Here is an 18308-nt window from a genome sequence, read left to right on the forward strand (position 1 = left end):
CTAAGTGGTTTGGCTATTTCTAAAGATGAGTAGGACAGAAGTCTATCATTTGGCACTGGAGACCTCCTATGAAACCAACATTTTTTTTTAATGTCCCATTCCATGCAGTAGAGCCTTTACATCTTGCCTTCCAAAAGCAATCCAGGGCTTCTGTGAAGTGAACTGGTACCAAGTCCTGTGTGTGGTGCAGAAGATGGGGTTTGTAGAGAGAGAGATACCAGAGGAGCCCCTCATGACAACCACCACAGTTTCCAAATGGCCCTTCAAAGGAGATATATGAGAACAATATACAACAGGTCATTCGAGAATGAAAAAGTAAGAATGAGAGTTAGGCATACTCTCACAACCTCACCTTTTTTTTTTTTATTTATTTTTTTATTTTTTTTTTTACAACTTCACCTTTGAAGCACTTATCCCAAATGGAATCAATGAAGTGATTATGCAATTATATGTTTAATATTTGTCATGTCCCTCTGACTAAAAGTTCTATGATGACAGGACAATGTCTGATCTGCTCACCACAGTATTTCTGGGACATAGGACAGTGTCCAGCATACAGTAGACATGCAATAAACTTGATGAAAGAGTCAGCAGTGAAGGCCTTCTGGTATAAAGAAGGACAGAAGATGGCCAAGCAGACCATCAAATGAAAAACAGTGTTTCTTGGAAGGAAAAGGTTGGAATGCACAAACTGTATTGAGCTGTTCAAACTCAAATATCTAGAGCAAGAGTTTTACAATTCTTAGAACTAATATTTTCCCCAACTATCATAATTGTCATTCTCAATTTATGGGGATTTGTTCTGTTATCCAGGGTGATTTGGCCTTTGGGTATCTTTGTGCTCTTCTTTGGAGGAAAGCCCATTTTCCCTTTTTCAGAATCCATGCTATGGAGTGAGAAGTGACCAAAAGGTTTTAAATAGGAGAATGGCCCGCTCAGATTTGGATTAAGAAATCACCCTGGGTAATACATGAAGTATCGAGGAAAAACCTGGAACAGAATTTTCACTCTTCTTTTCACCTGGCTCCTGTTTTCATAGTTCTGAGCTTTTGTTCATATTATTCCCTATACCTAAAATGCCTGTATTGCTTAGTAGATAGGTTTGGATGCATGTAGTGGCTTATGCAATAGTTTTTTCTCTCGTCATGAAATAGTCCAGAGGTAGGCAGGAGGTCCAAGGAGAGTGTAGCAGATGTAATCCATGAGGGCATCCAACAACCAGGCCTCTTCCAGCTATCATCTCTGACACTCTATGCTGTCCTTATCATCATGATATAAGATGGTTTGATACCATAATCACATTCTAATCAATAAGATGAAGAAAGGTGGATAGGGCCATGGATAAAGGCATGCCTCCCTCCTTTTATGGATGGGTTGCCTAAGTTTCTGTCTTTTTGGCCACCTCATTGGCCCAAGTGTAATCATGTGACCACAACTAGCAATTAGGAAGGCTGGGACAAATGTAGTTTTCATTCTGGGAGGTCACGTGATGGGCTAAATGCCAGGGGCAGATTCTATTCATTTGGAAGGAAAGACTGAATATTGACTGACAAGTACCTATCTCTGTCACACTACCTTTTTTCCTTCCCCTCTCTATCAAAATCCTTTCTATCCTTCAGAGTCTGGTTTAATTTAAATTTCACACTCTCCATGAAGCAATAAGTGTGTGTGTGTGTGTGTGTGTGTGTGTGTGTGTGTGTGTAAAGATCAGGGAGTAGAGAGCCAGTGAGTAATGAGTTTGTTTTCACTGAGTTTAAGGCATTGGGGGACATGATTAAGAGATCTAAAATCAAGTAACAAATTTTGAACTCCTTTAAACATAATGTGTAACCTTAAGTTTTTTGAGATGTCTTTCCCTACTTCTAGAGATGAATGATAGCACAAACATATGGCTTTGCCTAACACATGCTCTCAAAGTTCCCTCCAGCTCCCAAATTCCATAAGCCTCAGTTTAGTAAATAGGGCAAACTCAGAGAACTCTGATCTAAAACAGATCAAAATGTATTGGTCATTACCAAAAATTCCACCAACCCTAGGTGTCACCTGTTCTATTTTCTTGCCAAGAATTGGGAATGAGTCCTTTGACTCTCTGCTACTTGTGGTTTTCCTTTTGTTCCTAAGATTGGAAACCAGCTGTTACTTCTCATTTGGCTTCTGGTTCCCACGTTCCATTTACCAGTCCTCCAGAAGTACTTTGGAGAAGCCAAGCATTCTCCTGGATATTTGTAAATTCCAGGTGGACAGATAGACAAACCACATGGGGACCCTCAGATCAGTTGCTTTAGGTATATTTATTTTATTTTAATTTTTTGAAAGATTTTATTTATTTATTTGAGAGAGAGAGAGCAAGAGAGCACACACAGGGGGAGGGGCAAAGGGAGAGGGAGAAGCAGACTCCACATTGAGCAGGAAGCCTGATGTGGGGCTCGATCCTAAGACCCTGGGATTATGACCTGAGCTGAAGGCAGATGTTTAACCAACTGAGCCACCCAGGCGCCTCTATTTTAATATTTTTTAAGATTTATTTTTATTTATTTTAGAGAGAGCTAGTGGGGGGGGGCAGAGGAAAAGAGAGACTTAAGCAGACTCCGCACTGAGCACAGAGCCCAACACAAGGCTCAATCTTGTGACCCTGAGATCAGGACCTGAGCCAAAAACACGAGTTGGATGTTCAACTGACTGCACAACCCAGGTGCCCCTCTTTTTTTAAGATTTATTGATTGATTTATTATGAGAGAGAGAGAGAGCAGGGGGAGATGCAGAGAAGAGGGAGAACCTAAGCAGAATATGCACTCAGCATAGAGCCCAATGCAGGGCTCAATCTCACGACTGCAAGATCATGACCTGAGCTGAAACCAAGAGGCAGATGCTTAACTGACTGAGCTACCCAGGTGCCTCTAGGTATATTTACTTAGGGCTGATTTGAAATATCATTAAATAACCTTTTAGCTAATCAACATCATGAAAAATCTTTATTAGTCATTAGGATCAAATAACATTTAGTGAATTAGTTACTTAGTTAGAAAGGATTTTAAAAAAACTAAAATGTTCCCCATGTTTCTTCAAAGTCAGATAGAAATTGATAATGCAATATTCTCACAAAATTCATATTATTTTAAATACACAATTATTTTTAAAATAATGACTTGTTTGATATAGTTATAGAAAAGAATAAGGGCCAAGTAAAAAGAGACAAACCATGGAGTGAACTGCAAACAGGTGGTCCAGCTAAGTTTATGAGGGGAAATGGCAGAGAGAATGGGGTTGGACATAAAAAATATCCCAGTTTGTTTGCGAGCAATTAGAGGCTATGATGGTGGATTTTATTTTTTTTAAGATTTTGTTTATTTATTCATGAGAGACAGAGAGAGAGAGAGAGAGAGAGAGGCAGAGACACAGTCAGAGGGAGAAGCAGGCCCCTTGCAGGGAGCCTGATGTGGGACTCGATCCCAGGTCTCCAGGATTGTGCCCTAGGCCCAAGGCAGGCACTAAACCACCAAGCCACCCAGGGATCCCCAATGGTGGATTTTAATATAAAAATAGGATCATGGTAAACTGTCTCCTCTGAGCCTGTCCCCAAAACAAACGCAAATGCTTGTAGTCCTGTCTCTAGAGTCTAGATAGCAGCCTTGCCTGAGTAATAAGGGGAGATGTCAACTAAAACTGCACTGGGGGGGGGGGGGGGGGTGTGGCAGGCAGAGTCTGATGGAGTTGTGGGCTAAGAATTCCAGAATGAAAATCAAATCAGAATGAGATGATTCAAGTAGGAACAAGTGAAATATAGGTAGGTGTCAGGGCTCATAAAATAAGCAATCTGAAAAAAATCAAAATCACAAAAAAATGGAGACTACTGTTAAATAGCTTTATCTCAGAAATATACTTGTTGCTGATCTGGGCAACAAGAGTGATTATCCTTGTTTAATAACAATGGAGGTTGAGTTTTGGACAGTGACTACAGGTTAATTAATAAGAGAAGACATCTCAGAAAAAAAGATGGTACACAGTATATCTCACTCTTTTAGAACTGAGGAGAATTTACTTATCCAAATGTCTATATTTTGGGAGAGGGGGCATCTTCCTAAGTGCCACAATTAAAGATACAGGGTCTTATGCAAGGGCATAACATTTAACTTTTAGTGCTAAATAATATTCCTTCTAGTCTAGAACAACCCATAGAGATGAGATTCATAGTTTCTTCAAGTGAGGAAGGACCTTAGAGATTTTTCAAATCAACTTCACCATCACCATTGCCCTTTTACAATGTACTACTTTTATCACTCAACTTTTATTTGTGATAGGAGACATGACAAAGAGGTAGTCTTTTCTAACTTGTTATACAATTAATAGACCTCACACTAGAGAATACAGTAAAAATATTAGAAATCCGCAAAACAAAACAAAAAACACTGTAAAAGACTGTTCAGTCTCACAAGATGTGCTGAGTGACTGACAAGGAAGAGAATTATTTTTTTTTTGGAAGAGAATTATTAATAAGGCCGCATTATGCTCATTTTAGCAAAAAAAAAAAAAGAAGAAGAAGAAGAAGAAGACCCTCATAGTTTAAACTTTTTCCCTTCATCTCTGAGGAAAGAAAATTTAATATATTCAGGGATATTTTGTTCCATCTGTGTGCTGAAGATTGTAACTTAAGGCGAAAGGTATTCTATAGAGGAAAAAGTTAATACATACCATTGAAAAGTGATTCACTTAGAGTAATACTCTTTAGCGCCATCCACATTGTTGCAAATGGTCATCAGAGGGGAGGAGGATGGGGGATGGGTGAAATAGCTGATGAGGGGTAGGGAGTGCACCTGTGATGAGCACCAGGTGTTGTACATAAGCGCTGAATCACAAAATTGTACACCTGCCACATCATTGTCCAATTCTATCAACTCCCCCAACTGCCAGAGCCTCCTAACTCATTTTTCCACTTTCTCTTCCTGTAGCCCCCTGGTCCGTTCTCCATAGATCAACTATAAGAACTTTGTAAAACCAAATCAAACACGTCAGTTCTCCTGCTCATAATCCTTGAATGGCTACCCTGTCATACTCAGAATAAACTCCTTCCCAAGCCTGAACAATTTTATGTAATTTGGTCCATGTTTTTCTCTGACTCTCTCATGCTGCTCTGGCTACTCTACACCCACCTAATCCTCATCGTGGTCTCTTTAAGTGTCAAATATTGTGCCTTCAGAGATGCTGTCCCTGGCTACCTCACCAAGAACAGCTTACCAGATGCCCACTCAGGGTCCATCTCTTCCTGCCTCTTTTTAAAATAATACTTGTCATTCACTTTATATATTTATGGTGGGTTTTCTTCTCATGAATATACTACTATATTCTCTTTTTAAGAAAAAGGTTTTATTTATATATTCATGATAGACACACACACAGAGAGAGAGAGAGAGAGAGAGAAAGAGAGAGAAGCAGAGACACAGGCAGAGGGAGAAGCAGGCTCCATGCAGGGAGCCTGATGTGGGTCTCGACCCTGGGACTCCAGGATCACACCCTGAGCCAAAGGCAGATACTCAACTGCTGAGCCACCCAGGCATCCCTATTACTATGTTCTTGATTATAAAGGTTACTAATTGTATGACAGCTTAGAAAAGTCTATTTATAGTGTTTTCTAAAACACAAATAAAAGTGTAATGGTTCCAATAAGAGTTTAAAGCAAAAAAATGGGTTTTAGTTTGGGGTGCCTGACTGGCTCAGTTGGTAGAGCATGCAACTCTTGATCTCGGGGTTGTGAGTTTAGGCCCCACGTTGGATGCAGAGATTATTTAGAAAAAAAAGAAATTGTGGAAGAAAAAATAATAGGTCTCAGTTTTCTTTTATCTTCAAAATGGCAGTGGTGGTGGTGAGGTTAGTTTGAAAATCTTCATTGTCTATCTTTCCTCACTAGAATACAAGTTCTGGGATCCCTGGGTGGTGCAGCAGTTTAGCGCCTGCCTTTGGCCCAGGGCGTGATCCTGGAGACCCGGGATCGAGTCCCACATCGGGCTCCCTGCATGGAGCCTGCTTCTCCCTCTGCCTGTGTCTCTGTCTCTCTCTCTCTCTCTCTCTCTGTGTGACTATCATAAATAAATAAAAAATTTTAAAAATTGTTTAAAAAAAGAATACAAGTTCTATGAGGACACAAACTTTGTCTGTCTTGTTCACTTCTATATCCTCCATATATGTAATAGTGTCCAGCGTTAAGATAATGCTTAATAGAGGCACCTGGGTGGCTCAGTCAGTTAAGCATCTGCCTTTGGCTCAGGTCATGATCTTGAGGTCCTGGAATCGAGTCCCACATCAGGCTCCCTGCTCAGTGGGGAGTCTGCTTCTTCCTTTCCTCCCCCCGCTAATGCTCTCTCTCAAATAAATAATAAATAAAAAATCTTTTAAAAAAAGATAATGTGTGACACCTGGGTGGCTCAGTGGTTGAGCGTCAGCCTTCAGCTCAGGGCGTGATCCTGGGGTCCTGGGATCAAGTCCCACATTAGGCTCCCCACAGGGAGCCTGCGTCTCCCTCTGCCTGTGTTTCTGCCTCTCTCTCTCTGTGTCTATGAATAAATAAATGAAATCTTTAAAAAAAAGATTTTATTTATTCACGAGAGACACAGAGAGAGAGGCAGAGACACAGGCAGAGGGAGACGCAGGCTCCATGCAGGGAGCCCGACATGGGACTCGACCCCGGGTCTCCAGGATCACACCCCAGGCTGCAGGCGGGCCAAACCGCTGCACCACCGGGGCTGCCCAATAAAACCCTTTAAAAAAAGATAATGCTTAGTAAGTATTAACAAATTTAATTAATTGATTAATAAGTGAATGTGTATATATTTACATATGCACTGACCCCGGGGCACCTAGAAAGCCTGAGTTCACTACCTCTGGCCACATCCTTTTACCCAAGTTCCATATAAATATTATCATTTCCTAGTTTTCCATGATGTGAAAATGAACTCTTCCCAAATAAAGAAACCATTAAAACATAGTGGCCTAAGACATATCGGAATCCGTGGGAATACTTGTTGCAGTACAGAACCCAAACTGGCACTGCTGTGGAAAAAAGAGATGGGATCAGGGAATCTTCTGAGAGGTGGTGGTACTTCAGTAAACCAGGTAAAGCAAAGTGGAAAGCAAATTCTAGCATAGAATAGAGAGAGCCGACCAGTTGACAACCAAGTTGGTCAGCTGGGTGGTGATGTTGCTCTCTGAACCGAGAGTACATGACGGGAAACGGGTTTGAAGGGAGAGATAGGGAGTTCAATTTTGATCCTTTTTCCTGCCTTGGTACAATGTACCGGTCAATGGTACTGATCAGTGCTCTAGCTAATAACAGCTCTGGAAAACCAAACCCCCCAAAATATTTCTTTGTTCTTTTTTTTTTTCTAAGATTTTATTTATTTGAGAGAGAGAGAGCATGACCAAGAGGAGGGGCAGAGGGAGGGAGAAAATCTCAAGCAGACTTCCCCCCTGAGTGCTGAGCCTGACACTGGACTCGATCTCACAATCCTGAGATTGTGACCTGAGCCAAAACCACGAATGGGACGCTTCACAAACTGAACCACACAGGTGCCCCTATTTCTCTGTTCTTCATGTGGTGGGCCCATTAGTTATTCATCTTGTAACCTCTTTAGATTGGTACAATGCCTGCCACATAATAACTGCTTAATTTCTTTAATTGAATCACATTGAATCTTCAGATACATGCATTTTCACAGGCTTTTTGGTAAAGTTTTAATTAATTCCAAGTTGACAAATTTCTCTCTTTCTCTTTAGAAGTCTCTAATAACATTCTGAGATCCTCTTCATGAGTTTCTACACATTTTCTACACATTTTTACCCTCCCTGTCAACAAGCACCTTCTTTGTGTAGAGTATGCTTCATAAATAGGTATTCTTATAGGAATATTTATTCCCTTCTGAATCAAATATGTGTCAAGTACAAAGATCCAGCTTTAGAATAGGGATCAGTAAATGTTTTTCTATAAAGGGCCGTGTAGTCTCTGTCAAAACTACTCAACTCTGTCAGTGTAGCACAAAAGCAGCCACAGACAATACATAAATATGTAAAAAGCACATGGTCATGTTTCAATAAAACCTTATTACAATAACAGGAAGCAGGCTATATTTGACCCTCAGGGCATAGTTTGCCAACTTCTGCTAGAGAGTCATATAAGTATGTATATATATATATATATATATATATATATATATATATATATACACAAATATACACATGTGAATAACATATAGGTATGTACAAGTTATAAAACTCACTTTCAGCATTTTTGAGGAAGGAAAAAGAGATCATAGATCATATTCTAACAAGATTGACTGAAATAAAACCTTTTCTAAACTATGCTACATTCGTTTCTCTTTTATATTTAACAACATCAGATTCAAAGCACACCCTGTAAGAAAAGACCAGGGGATCATTTCTGACTTTCCTCATTGCCAGCATTCTCTGATGTTATTGACAAGTATTCTCTTTTCAAAAGGCTGCAGCCCAAATAATTCCTTTCATCCTCATTTGCACAGAGCACGGTAATACCTAATTAAAATGCCAACTCAATTAAAGATGAAAATCTTGAGTTAGTATTAACACCATTGAAGAAAAAAGGCTAACCTCTCAGATTTGAATGATTTTTTTTTATATAGCTTTTAAAGAAACCCAAATCTAATATTGTTTGTGATGTTGCCCACCGACGGAGGAGGTAGGACTGAGTCCCTTGGATCCATTTCTCTCTGTGCTGTAAAAATAAGCTTAATGTTCTGGTCAGGAACCACTGAAACTTAGTATTGATTTTCTGTGCTCAATTTCTCTTCTAAGTCCTGGTCTTTTGCTTGAAGATAATTTCATTACTATCAGGAAGCTTGGGCAACATGGAATGAACAGTAGGAAACTAAGTTCTGTAAATGGATTTGGCCTCTTACTTCCATCTGCTAGCTTAGCCAGGCTGGTTCCCTCAGTTAAAACATGGTACTTTACCTCCTCTAAAGGAATATCCTTTTGAACATATATAGTGCTTTTTGAAGAACTTAAAATTACCTCTCATAGCAAATAATTAACTGAACATCCATGGGCAAACCGATGAAATTTCAGATCTTGCTTTCTAGCCTTCTCTCTGTATATTTGATTTGTTGATATCTCAGGCTCTTGCCAGTTATTGGCAGAAACTAATTGGTTCAATGACAATTCAATCCCCTGTTTTTTGGTGTGGTAGCAACTCTTGAGCAACCATGCTCTTAATCATATCTCTCCTATAATAAGGTTGAAAAAAAAAGATTTCTGTAAAAGTTGGTCTTCGAAGGGAAAAAATGAAAATAATGAAAATGTCCAGCAATAGGGAAATTTTTAGATAACTTATGGCAAATTCATATGGAATATTCATTCATTATTCTGTCAACAAATGTTTATTGGCACTTGCTATGTGCCAAGCACTTTCCAGATACTAGGGAAAACAAAAGTGAACAAGACCAAAAGGATCCCTGATCCCTGCCCTCTTGGAACTTATATTCCAAAGGAGAAAAACAGCAAAAGCCATGGAAATTGGCAATTGAATAAAGATAATTTCACAAAGTGCTAAGTGCTAAGAAGGAGAAAATGTGATGCATTGGAAGCATTAGAAAGCAAAGAAATGTCTTCTCATAATTTGTTTAGACTTTATTTTTTTTACTATTTTATTTATTCATGACAGAGAGAGAGAGAGAGAGAGAGAGAGAGAGGCAGAGACATAGGCAGAGGGAGAAGCAGGCTCCATGCAGGGACCCTGACATGGGACTCTATTCAGGGTCTCCAGGATCACACCCTGGGCTGAAGGTGGCGCTAAACCGCTGGGCCACCGGGGCTGCCCTCATAATTTGTTTAGTGGTAAAAGTTAGACTTTAAAATATTAAGATCCCAACTATATACAATATCCTTGAAGAAAATGTTTTAATATTAATAAAAAATATTTTTTAGTTGTAGGATTATGGATATTATTTCAGGTAGGACAGGCTAGGTCTTGCTGCAGTAACAAATAACTGTAGTATCTCAAGGGCTTTAAACAGCAAAGGTTTCCTCTTAATCTTCCAGGATCTGTTGATGGTTGTAGGTGACTCTCTTAGACACCTGTCCTCTATCTGAAGGCTCACTGTTATATAGCCATACCAGTGTGGGTTTCCATGATCACTGAGGCAGGGATAGAGAGAGGTGGGGACAATTAAATGCTCTTACTCATCAGTGACACATGAACTTCCACTCATACTTCATTGGCCATTGCAAATCACATGACTGTGCCTAACTTCAAGGGGGTGGGAAAATGCTACCCAACATGTGCCTGGAAGGGAAGGAAAAGCAGTGACTGGTACACAGGGTAACATAGGCCCACAAGTATTTCTTACTTTCTTTATTATACAGTACTCTATTTTTCATATCGTTTTAGTGAACATGTATTTGCTTGTGACTGAGAAAAAAAGGGATTTTCTATGGAAGAGAACGGACTCAAATTAAAAGCAAATTATTCTGTGATTAGGTAATTCCTTATGGAACACTGTTCTCAAACTTTGATATACCACTTGTACCCCTAAACAAGAAGAGGTAGTCTGTGGCTTTCTGACCAATTCATCAAGTTCTTTAAAAAAAAAAAAAAAAAAAAAAAAAAGATTTATTTATGTATTTATTCATGAGAGACACAGAGAGAAACAGAGAGGCAGAGACACAGGCAGAGGGAGAAGCAGACTCCACACAAGGAGACTGACGTGGGACTCGATCCCGGGTCTCCAGGATCATGCCCTGGGCTGAAGGCAGACACTAAATCGCTAAGCCACCCAGGGATCCCGATCAAGTTCTTAGAAGTGATAGAAATTAAACATTTATTGGGTGCCCCTTTCCTTTAAAAACTTAAATATTCCTGTAGTTATTCAGTATAATATGGTTTTAATAACAGGATTGGAAAAGGTCACAACGTGGTAATTTCTAAATTTGGGGTCCTGTCCTCTCTAGGTGGGCATTTGTAGGTTAGTCTTGACTATCCCGTTAAACATTCTGGCAGAAGAGAAAAAAGAAGCTAAAACAGCTCTGGCCTGCAGTTAGTCAGTTCTAGGTGAGAAAGATATGAGGGCAGAACCTCTTCCCAGCATGCAGTACACTTCTGTGCACTTGTTCATGGCAAGTGCTCAATCCATTTTGGTTAAATTGACTTTAGAAAATTAAAGCATCATAAGAAACAGACATTGGACAAAAAACTAAGTGATTTTGTCAGTGATTCTCAACTGGAAGTGATTTTTGTCCTGAGGCCACATGTGCTAAAGTCCAGAGACATTTGTGTTTGTCACAACTTCGAGAGGGTGGGGGCCAGGAAGGGTGCTGTTGGCATCTAGTGAGTACAGGCCAGTGACGGTGCTGAACATCTCGCAATGCACAGGACAGTATCCCCTGCCACATACCCAACAAAGAATTATTCTGTTCCAAATGTGAACAGCGCCAAGGTTGAGAAAGCCTGCTTTAGATCAGGTTCAGAGCTGTTGCCTAAGGGCATCTCTGAGATCCAAAATCACCCCAGAAACTGAAATTTTCTGCTCATTTGTCCATCAACCAACATAGAATCCTTTCAGCCTCCTAGATTCCCACTATATTCTTACTGACTTTCTGGAATAGGGTGAGGTGGCTTTGTCTTCCCCTCTTCCCTCAGCATTAAGAAATCTATACACATTGATGTCATAACGTCCTTTTACATGGAAGCCCGGTGTTGATATACAGCATTAGTCACTGAATCTTACAGAAGCTCATCAGTGTCTCCAGCCAAATATTCCTCTTTGTTCTGATTTAAATAAAGCCTTTTTTTTTTTTTTTTTGAAAATAAAGCCTTTTTAAAAGGGCTCTTCTAAAAGCAATCCAATAAGATGCTACAAAGTATGCCAAATCCAATTACTTTCTGCATTCTTCCTATTGTTTGGAAAAACCAGTCCTCCCTAAGCCACTGAGGTCATTCAAAAAACATGCCAAGGTGACCACATTAAAGGAAGTGGAATCTTAATGAAGGCCCTGACACCCACAAAGTACTAATGAGAGGGCAGGATTGGCCTCTTACACAAGAGTCTCGAGCGTGCCCAGAATATTAACAGACAGTTTTTATTCCAAGGCAAATGGCTTTCTCACAACAGAGATGATCCACTAATGTCTGATTCAGATGCTTTGTCACAGAATGCATCAGCAGAGCTGTTAATAAGTACTGCAATAGTACACAGCATGAACAATACTGGCTTTCAATGTGTTCTCTATTTTTACAAAGGCAGTTTTCTTTTGGTTCAGAAGCTGATATGTGGCCCACTGTATTGATGTTTTCTATCTCTCACTAAGCAAAGTGCATTAACCTGGTGGGCAAGGAGCAGAAAGGATGCTATGGAAGCCACAGGTGAGGAGTGGAGGAGCGAGTCTTGATAGATGGTGCTTTCTCCCTGTGTAGTCCAACTCTCCTATCCAATATATTGAAGGTAAAATGCTGAAGACAAGTGCATTTATTTTTTATGATGCAGAACAAATTACCACAAGCTAAGTGGCTTAGAACAACGTACATTTATTATCCCACAGTTTCCATGGGTCCTTAACTGGGTCCCCTGCAATGGAAGTGTTGATGGGAAGAGGGGTCTCATCTGAGACTCGTGGACTTCTTCCAGGCTCATTCAGGTTGTTGGCAGAATTCAGATCCTTGAAGTTGGAGGACAGAGGCTCTCAGCTCCTAGAGGCCATCCCTTTCCATGGGTTGTTCACAATATGGCTATCTGCTTCTTCAAGGCTAGAAGGAGAGCATCTCGCCTGCTTCAAGTCTCCTTTTTTAGGGGAGGTCTGGACTCTCGTTTGTAGAGCTCCCCTGGTTAGATCAAGCCTACCCTGGATTTTCTCCCTTCTGATTAACTCAAAGGTAACTGCTTCGGGACCTTCATTACATCTGCAAAATCCCTTCACCTTTGCCATATTATATTGGTTCCAAGAAAGTCACAGGCTCTACCCACACTCAAAGGAGAGGATTACACCAAGGTATGGATTCCAGGGGGGTGGGAATCATGGGAATCATCTAAGAACACTGCCTCTCACAACAAACTTGTGCATATTGAAGCTGACTGCACTGACTGAAAAAGAGGATATATGTTGGATGTCAGAATTCATATCCTATCCAAAAGGATGACAGCTTAGAATAATAAGTCAAAAGTAGCAGAAAGAAACCTGAGACCCACACTTAGCTTTTAACACAGGAGAACTAGCTTAGAAGCAGTTCCTGGAAAAAAGACTTGGGTTTTAATTGTTTATAAGCACAATAAGTAATGTTTGTATAATGCAATTAAAAAAATCAAAATGTAATTTACAGAGCAATAATAAATATATAGCATCCAGATTGAGAAAGAAAACGTAAACAGTGAGCTTGGTATCATACGTGCCAAACTGCATCTGGAAAATTTTTTTGGCAGTTCCGGGTTTGACATTTTAAGCTGAACATTACTCAAAGGAAACCTTGAAATCAAATCATATGAAAAATGGTTGAAGGAACTATGGATGTTTATAAAAGAAACTGAAGAGGAAACAGAATTGCAACTGTGTACAAGTTGAGGAACAGAAATAAGACTCATAGATGAGAGTTACAAGAAAACATATTTCTCCTCAGTATAAGAAATATAGTTCTAATATGTAGAGGTGTATGCAAAGGAAATAGCCTGTGGGAAAGAGAACTAATATTCAAAGCTAATCCTATCCATGGATGCTCTTGATTCCTTTTCTACCTCCATTAATTATGTCCTTTCTCACTTTTACCTTTGCCTAACCCATCTTCTCATTGGTGATCGTGCATAGGTTTTTCCCATCATGTACATGAAGTAAACTTCCTTGGCCTCACATACCACCAAACTACCGCCTCTTTCTCCCATCCTCTTTGAAGCCTGGCCTTCTGAGAGAGTGGTATGTGCTTGTGATCTACCTGCCATAGCCTTCACTCCCCTGTCGGTCCACCCAGCCTGGCTTTTGCCCCACCCCAAGCCACCCAAACAAATCTTTGTAATGTCACTGTGGACAAATGCTCTTTGCAATTTCTCTTGCATGACACTATTGACCACATCCTCCTTTTTGAAATAATCTTTCCTTGGTTTCTCCAGTATTACACTTTCTTGACACCTTTTAGACTCCTCCAGTCACTCTTCTAAGCCTCCCTGTGGTCTCCCTCACATCTAACACACATTGATGTTCACTGACATTCCACCAGGCTCTGTCCTGGGTCTACTCTGTCCTTTTTTTACATGGTATCCTTTGCTCTTTCTATGACTTCTAGTGTTCTAAATGCCACTTATGCATTGTGACACCTTACTTCCAGGGTAACTTTCTTTCTTCTGAAATCTAAGTCTCTATCTGCAAAAACCAACTGGAAGGCTTCACTGGAAACCCCCAGAGTCACCTGAAATTCAATGTGGCCAAGCTTGAAATCATAAAATCATAATCCCCCACCATGGCCCTCCCCCAACCCAAACCTTCCTCCTTCAGGTTCCCCATTTCAGAGAATGGCTGGCAAGATGTCATCCTGGTCCTCTCCCTCATCCTTACCATTTCTCCCTAGCCCGTCAGTCTGCAAGTCCTGAGGACACTCTCCAGATCCATCTAATTTTTTCCATTCCCACTGATACTACCTTATTTCAAACCATCAATTTCTGCTTCAATTACATCGTTAACATCAACCTTAACTTCACTAACATTTATGGAAATATTACCATGTACTGGGAACTATTCTAGAACTATACACACACACACACACACATATATTCCTCAAAACAACTCTATGAGATTAGGTACTCTAATTTCTCCCATTTTATATAGGTGGAAATTGGGAAAGTAAGGCCCAGAAAGATTAAGAACCCTCCCCATGTTCACACACCCAGTAAATAAAAAACCAGGATATGGACATGCAAGCTCAACCAGTTCACAACTTGTTGTAAGGGCTAAATGAATCTTTTTTGAATTAATAAACTAAATGAATTAGGTAAATTCTAGTTGATTGAATGCAAAAGGCATTTTGGTTGTGGGTGATAGATTGGACTATAAAAGTATTTCTCAGTTGTCTTTGACTAGAACTTTAAAAAATTTCCTATCAATTGTAATCTCACATTTTTGTCTAATACAATACCACATACTTGGCTTTCACAGCAATATCAAATACAATAAAAGTTTCTAAGCATTTACTCCCCATTTCTGTACTCAATCGTTATGGCCCAGTAAGAGATAGTGGACTGGCACCAGTCTGTGGATCACACTTTGAGTTCTACTGGATTACATGATCCATGAGGTCCCTTCCAATTTTAAGATTATGTATTCTGTAGCATTATAAGTAGGACCCAAGGGGGAAAAGTCTTCTCCCTTGAGAGTTAATAATGAGCCAGTGGAAGTCATCTATTCTAAATGTACAAATCAGAAGAGTAGTGTGTGTTAAATGCTATGGTGAGGAACCACACATACATTTAAAAAGATGCAGAATACATGTTCCTCAATCTTAGCATAAATCTAGTAGGGTGGACTTGACCAATACCTTCAAAATGAGGAAGAGAGAAGAGTATGGTTCAGAATGTGTCCTATAAGAATATATAAACAGAAGACCTCATTCAGGTGGCAATTATTAGGGGATATTTTAAATATGGAAAGCTATTCGGCAGTTTTTTTAAAAAATTGAGACTTGTGGGGCACCTGAGTGGTGCAAGTTGGTTAAATGCCCAACTCTTGGTTGGTTGTGATCTCAAGGTCATGATGTCAGGATCGTGAGATCAAGCCCTTTATCAGGTTCCACACTCAATGTGGAGTCTGCTTAACGTTCTCCCTCTCCCCTTGCCCCTCCCCACTCCCATTTGTACATGCGATCTCTCTAAAAAAATAAAAAATAAAATAAGAATTGAGGCTTCCTCACATATACTGAAATTGAAATATATCCAAGGGATTTTAGGTGAAAAAAAAGCAGCCAAATATGGTCAACCTGTGTAAATTGCTATTGCCAATTTTATATCCAATGAGTAATTTGTATTTGGAATATACAAAGAAGTCTTACAACTCATTTATAAAAAGACAAATAACCCTATTTTAAAAACTAGAAAAGGATCTAAATAGACTTTTCTCCCAAGAAGACATAAAAAAGGCTGATAAGCACATGAAAATATGTTCAAAATCATTAGTCATTATGGAAATGCAAATCCAAATTACAATGAGATTCCACTTCACACCCAGTAGGATGGTTATAATAAAAAAGACAGATAATAACAAGTGGAGAAATTGGAACACTCATATATTGCTGGAGGGAATGTAAAATGGTGCAGTCACTTTAGAATACAACTTGGTAGTTCCTTAAAATCTTTTTTTGTTGTTGTTCCTCAAAAACTTAAACACAGAGTTACCACATGACCCAGCAACTGCACTCTTAGATACATATGCAAGAGAAATTTTTTTTTTAAGATTTATTTATTTATTCATTCAGAGAGAGCAAAGAGAGAGGCAGAGACACAGGCAGAGGGAGAAGCAGGCTCCATGCAGGAAGCCTGATGTGGGACTCGATCCTGGGTCTCCAGGATCACACCCCGGGCTGCAGGCGGCGCTAAACCGCTGCGCCACCGGGGCTGCCCTGCAAGAGAAATTAAAACATATATCCACACAAATGTTCACAGCAGCATTGTTCTAAGTTGCTAAAAATAGAAACAACCCTGATGTCCACGAAGAGACAAATGATGCACAGATAAACAAAATGTGGTATATCAACATAATAAAATATTATTTAGCAACAAAAAGAAATGAAATACTAACACATGCTATAACGGGGATAAACCTTTCAAATATTATGCTAAGTGAAAGAAGCCAGTCACAAAAGATCACATATTGTATGATTCCATTTATATGAAATATCCAGAATAGGCAAATCCATAGACATAGAAAATACATTAGTGGTTTGCCAGGGACCGAGTGAGGAGGGAATGGGGAGTGACTGCTAATGGACACAGCATTTCTTTATGGGATGATGAAGATGTTCTAAAATTATATTGTGGTGGCGGTTGCACCTCTGTGAATATATAAAAAAAAATTGAACTGTACATTTTAAATGGGTAAAAGGTATGTATGTGAATTATATCTCAATAAAACTGTTAAAATAATTTTATTGCTAGCTCCTTGGAGCAATTCAGAGACAGATTAGCAAGAAGGATTACTGGTCTGTTAAAATAATTTCTATGTTTTTATGCATCTCTAAACTTAAAGCTATGACTCACTGTTTACTAACTCCACTAGCATTACAAAAAGTAAAAGATTAAAAGTGAGAGTGATTTTATCTGCATAAACACAGCTTAGTGAAGTGCCTCAGGTGCAGAATTAGTATAATAGGTTGATGCAAGACAATGTTTTATTAAAAATAACACACGCTTTAAAATACAAGTTCCTCTCTTGTCTCTGAAAATTAACAGCTATTCAGCTATTCGTATTTTTGAAACTAAAGTGTTTTGATAGTTCCCAATTGTGAGATATATGAAATAAATACCTCAAGAAAATCTATTGAAAAAGAACTATTCCCTAAAGTCTTATAACCAGAGCTCGCTCCAAGAAGGCAAGAAGTTGAACAGGCAACATGACCATCACTTGAACATGTTATTTATCCACTTCGGGTCTCTGTATATTCTGGAAACCAAGACATGTTCTTCAATTTTCAGTTTGAAATAATTTCATATTTAGAGAAAAGTTGCAAGAAAAATATTAAAAGAATTTCCATGTACCCATTATCCATGTCCATATGCACTAATATTAAATAATTTGGGGGATCTCTGGGTGGCTCAGCGGTTTGGCTCCTGTCTTCAGCCCGGGGCGTGATCTTGGAGTCCCGGGATCGAGTCCCACGTCGGGCTCCCTGCATGGAGCCTGCTTCTCCCTCTGCCTGTGTCTCTGCCTCTCTCTCTCTCTCTCTCTCTCTCTCTCTGTGTCTCTCATGAATAAATAAATAAAATATTTTTAAAAAATAAAAATAAAAATAAATAATTTGTCACATTTGCTTTATCATAATCTCTCCCTCCACCTTCCACTTTTTTTCCCCTGAACCTTTTGCAGATAGCATGCCCATTTACCCCCTTAATCCTTCAGTGTGGATTTCCCATATTTCCTAACATATTCCTAACATATAATCTTAAATAGTCACACTACAGTTGTTGAAACTGGAAAAATAAGCACCGATGCAGTATTTTATCTTATCTATAGTCCATGTTCTAATTTTACTGATTGTTTGAACAATGTACTTTACAGCAATTTCATCCTAGTGTAGCATCCAGTCCAGTATCATACATTGCATT

General features: G+C 39.3%; 1 long non-coding RNA gene across 4 annotated transcripts in view; it reads right to left on the minus strand.

Moving 5' to 3' along the window:
- Window positions 1-16464: 16464 nt before the first annotated feature.
- LOC140627598 (uncharacterized) overlaps window positions 16465-18308 on the minus strand; it is a 122914-nt gene continuing 121070 nt past the window's right edge. For all 4 annotated transcript variants that reach the window (XR_012026266.1, XR_012026265.1, XR_012026264.1 and 1 more), the window contains one exon: window positions 16465-16606. This is a non-coding gene — a long non-coding RNA (uncharacterized lncRNA). The remainder of the gene's footprint in view (window positions 16607-18308) is intronic.

The sequence above is a fragment of the Canis lupus genome, chromosome X, assembly GCF_048164855.1.
Source record: "Canis lupus baileyi chromosome X, mCanLup2.hap1, whole genome shotgun sequence".
Taxonomy (NCBI): domain Eukaryota; kingdom Metazoa; phylum Chordata; class Mammalia; order Carnivora; family Canidae; genus Canis; species Canis lupus.